Source organism: Callorhinchus milii, unplaced genomic scaffold (genome assembly GCF_018977255.1).
Source record: "Callorhinchus milii isolate IMCB2004 unplaced genomic scaffold, IMCB_Cmil_1.0 Scaffold77, whole genome shotgun sequence".
Lineage (NCBI taxonomy): Eukaryota > Metazoa > Chordata > Chondrichthyes > Chimaeriformes > Callorhinchidae > Callorhinchus > Callorhinchus milii.
In genome coordinates, this window is record NW_024704818.1 from 216,705 (window position 1) to 221,722 (window position 5,018).

Sequence of the window (5,018 nt, forward strand, 5' to 3'; positions counted from 1 at the left end):
TCATAATTTTAAAAACATAAACCTTCATTCATCAAACTCTGTTAATTCTTCCCTCCACCGACCCTGCTAAAGGAGGAATTATCCTAACTTCTATACCCTCGTCATATAACTTTCTTCCGTCATCTCTTGCGCATGGTTTGGTCAATCCTGTCTACGCTTTCCAAGGCTCTGCCGTCTTTCCGGACACAGTGGTTCCACAAATTGGGCAATGTGCTGCAGCTGAGGCCTAACCAGAGACTTGCAAATGTTCAATATAACAGATAAGCTTAAATTTGCAAATACGAAAATGTGCAGTGGATGCAAAGAGAGCTGCTCCCGTTTCACTACCTTTTACATGGAGAAAATTTTCGTATAGTGGCAACATTTTCCCTTCCTTTGTGATGCAGTGTAAGTGATCCGGTCCGTTACGCTGCCTGTCCGGCACAAACAAATGGCCGTTATTATTGTTGTCTCAATCGTCGATATGAGATTGTGTCGGAACTGAAAGGTGGTTTATTGTGCTGCGTTCAGGACGCTGTCCTCATACAACGTATTGGGTCCGAGTTCAAATACTTACCGTTTCAATATTATTTAACTTCTTTGCGGACATCCCACTTCATGACACTAACAAGGTGAAGTAATAATCCTTGCCTTTGATCATGGCATTTCTGATGCATTGCATTGATACATCGTGATACCGAGATGTCGTTAGTTATATCAAGTTTTGAAAATTACTGCAGGAGACGAGTTGGTCGAGTGGTTAAGGCAATGGACTGCTAATCCATTGTGCTCTGCACGCGTGGGTTCGAAACCCACCCTCGTCGCTTTACAGATGTTGGTTGAATGCTTACGTTTTCAACGGATCTTCATTTCTGTGACAATTTTGTGATGAAATCAGAGTTTGGGGACTTCTAGGCCTTAATACGTTTTAACAATATTGTGTTACCTCGTCGTTCAATGCACTTCCCTTCTTTGTGTGAGACGGTAGCAATCTCCCATCTCCCGCCGATCACCTCCTAAAGTCACCTACAAGTCCGAAACACTATCCCTCACCAGCCATCTCCCACCACCCCTTGCTCTATCGGCCACAATCTTCAGCATGTCCGTCGCTCTCAGCCCCACAGTACAACCAGTGGATTTGCTTTCACTGACTACGTTATCAAACTGTGGATCAAACTGCCTTTATCTCTCGTCCTTGATCACACCAACCCCAGTCCAGCTTTCAGAAGGCAAATGAAGGTCTTAATCAATTTTCCTAACTCCGCACGCCTCTGTTCATCTGATGCTAATTTGGATCTCACTTCTAGTCGATTGCCGGATAGCTTTTTGGGGGATAATAATAGTAATGTAATGCTTGAATTTGATGTAGCGCTTTTCACTTGTTCTAGGCGTCTCAAAGCGCTTCATAGAATATGCTGTAAAGTGAATTTACTGTATATTTGTGAGCGAAAGCCTTCAAATGTTAATACCTTAATAACACCTTCTAAGATATACACATACATTTTTGAAATCACTGTTCACTTACTTCACTACTGTTTGTGGGAAACTGCAATGTGCAATTGCCCACCATGTTGACTGGTTACTTATAAGAATATACCAAATGCAAGACGAAAAAGACCGAGGTCCATCTCGTTCCCCTTCCCACCTAATGGCGCTCGCATATCATATGTCCCATACTACCTCTGCAGCATATCCCATAATTTTATTTTCTAAAAGAAAACTATATATAACAAAATAGACAACTCATGTTGTGTGACATCAACTGAAGGAATCGTTCACTGTATCCCGACCATGTCGCGAAGATGGGCTTCCGACTACTGCAGAGGGATCAACTTGCAATTAAAGGTGCGCTTTTGAAAGACAATCTGAAGCCGCTTTCAAGATATCCTTCTGGAACTCTTGAGTGCACCATTGAAGTCAGTCAGAAAGTGAACGTCGCTGAAAAAGCAAAGAAGGACCTACCGGTTACAACACAAACAATTGCAGCAATGAAACAAGTGGGAACTGCGTTGCAGTAAAAAAAAGTGCTAATCTGTCACGAACACTATTTGAACTCCACAAAATTTAATACGATACGAACGCGGTTCGCCTTCAGATCAATTGAAAATTGTCAGAATGAACATAGAATTTAGATGGGAATTAGCTGGCAATTAATGCAAAACAGTCTGTGAAGTATATAACACTGAATTTCGGATGTTGTCATTTCTAAGTTAAAAAAAACTGAACTTCAGAATTGCGCAGAGAAACTGAACAAATTTACTCTGGTTGCTGGAGAATATATATTCTTCTGATAAACAAAACCGATGAGTGATTTTCACGTTTTGAACTCGCTCCAGTTTAGAACCGAGGCATCCTTGGAAATAAAGAAATCTTTAAGAGAGCTCAATTTCTTGCCATCCGGAACATATACATCATGATATCCTATGCTGCTTAAGTGTGGGAGTTTTAATCCTTACAGGGAGAGCAAACCAATGCTAAGTCTCATACTCTGATTCCTAAAAGTTCAGTCCGTGGTCGGGAAACCAATTTCTGCAATTGGAGTTATATTCACAATATACTGTCCTATAATAATATACCATTGATCACCAATAGAGTGATCGTCGAAACAAGTGAAGTGGGAACAGAGTGACAATAGTGAAACAATGTGTTGAGAATGGGAAATCGATGCAGAGCGAAGGAGATGACCATATGAATATTTTCTTTGCAATATTTTCTATGGAAAATTTCCGGGAAAATGGCAGAAAGGCTGAGATACTGAATGCACATCTTGTGAAATAGGAATTCCAGGATGTCCGCTTGCACTTGTCAACCAGATGTGCAGAAAGATCATTCAGCTACTTGACATCAAGTTCAGCGTTTCTGACTTTGAGGATAGCTTGGTGTTACAGCAGTGAATACGGGTTGGACGTCACAAGCTGCTGAACAGTAATCGATCCGCACCCGAGATGATGGTTGGGATCAGGAACGCTTGTGGGCGGGGAGCGGAGATGAAGGTAGGTGACTAATAGGAAGGTGGAAGAGGGGAGTCTTGAAGGAGGAAGGGAAGGCGCGAGATGCAGAGCCGGTGGGATAAAATTCCAGATGGTGCAGGCAGAGAGCATCATGGCCCGTCTGGCAATGGTGGGTCACGCTTGGCGGGGGACGTGAAGTGTGCTGGAGAGCGCTGAGGGGATGGAGCATGCAGGTTGGTATGGGATGAGGAGGTCACAGCGCTAGGAAACAGCAAAACCCTAGAAGGCTTTGAACGTGGAGGACCCGGATTTTGAACTGTGAGATGGGAGCCAACGTTGTCGGATGATGGTGGGCGTGATAGGGTCACGGAGGCTGCTGCGGATGAGGACATGGGCTGCAGAGTTCTGGATTATCCGCAACGTATGGAGGATATAGTTGGGGAGGCCGACAAGCACGGAGTTTGGATAATCGATCCTGGTTGCGGTCATCCTGTGGGTTAGTGTCTCGGCGGTCTGGGGTGCCACATTCTGGTGGATTTGGGCAACGTTGCGGAGATGGCGAAAGATAGAGCGGGTCTTGGGATGATGAGAGGTATCCAGGAGCTTTGAGAACAGAGCAGAATAACACGGTTTCGTATTGGATCCGTGAGGTGTACAGTGCATCCATGAAGAATGATCCTGTAGCACCTACGGTATGGAGGCCCTCAGGTAACCCAAGCAGAAGTGTCTTGTTCACATTGAACTAGAGAAAGTAAGCTCTCATCCTGGATATGATGTCCGAAGACAATTTGTAAAGACAGCATTGTTCCTGGAGTCTGACCTCCACTCAACTTAACTGGAACCTTCATCTTGTTATCCTTGATAGGTTCAGATCCTACCTTTGACACCATATCTCCCGTCTGCCGCCTCCGACTGGTGCTGCTGGTGGCGGTCACAGAGACTTCTGTCTGGTTCACTGTCGCGTTCACTTTCGATCGCTTTGTTGCGATTTGCTGCCAGAAACTGAAAGCTAAATATTGCACCAAGAGAAGTTGTAACGCAGTCATTGCCATCAAGGCGTCCTGCATCTCAATGGTTAGAGCACTCGCTTTGCAAGCGAGAAACCTGAGTTCAATTCCAGGCAGAGGGAGAAACCTTGGGCAAGTTTCCTTACTCCACACAGAGCCAATAATAATGCCTCTAAAAGCAAAAACAATAATAAATTGGTCATTTTCAATCTACGACTGTTTGTGGGACATTGCTGTGCGCAATTGGCTGCCGCGTTCGCCCACAAATATACAGTCAATTCACTTTACAGTGTGTTCTGTGAAGCGCTTTGAGCCGTCCTCCCGACGTGAAAAGCGCGATATCAAATGCAAGGATTATTATTATTATTATCATTTCAGTTTGCAACTGTTTACTATTCCCTGGTTGCCACAAATATACTGTCAATTCACTTTACAGTGTGTTCTGTGAAGCGCTGTGGGACGTCCTCCCGACGTGAAAAGCGCTACGTCAAATGCAAGGATTATTATTATAAGAATTATTATTACTTTCTATGTGAACCTTATATTACAGCTAATAATATCCATTGATATTGTATGAAGACACTATTACACTTCAGCTTTGTGGGGAGGTTTCGAATGGTTTAGTAATGTTTTACCTCCACTACTTGTAATACTGTGTATTTGCCTGTTGAACACGGTGACCGACAGGCGAATTATGTTTGCAACCAGAATAGACAAACAGCTGTGCATTCACAGCAATAATAGCAGTGATCCGGAGATGGAAAATCGAAGGAAATCTATCATATTGCTCCTGACGATCTCTGGAAATTTCGTGCTGTTATGGCTGCCCAGTATGGTTTATGCGTTAAACTTTCCAGTTACGCAATTTAACTACAAAGACGGTAACAGTAGTGACAATTTATACATCTTCCAACAAATGGGCTTTATGTTTCAACTTCCGAGTTCTTGTACAAACGCATGTATTTATGTCGTGACTCAAAACATATTTAGAGAGGAGTTGAAATAGGCTCTCATATATCCGTGTAAGTTTATTGTTAAACATGTTAGCATCTATAAGAAATTTGCACAATAAATGTCTCAC

At 43.2% G+C, this 5,018-nt stretch overlaps 1 non-coding gene across 1 annotated transcript; it reads left to right on the forward strand.

Annotated features, from left to right (window-relative positions):
* The first annotated feature begins 721 nt into the window (after positions 1-721).
* trnas-gcu lies at positions 722-803 on the forward strand. Its single transcript has one exon. It is a non-coding gene; the product is annotated as a tRNA-Ser (tRNA).
* Positions 804-5,018: the final 4,215 nt, after the last annotated feature.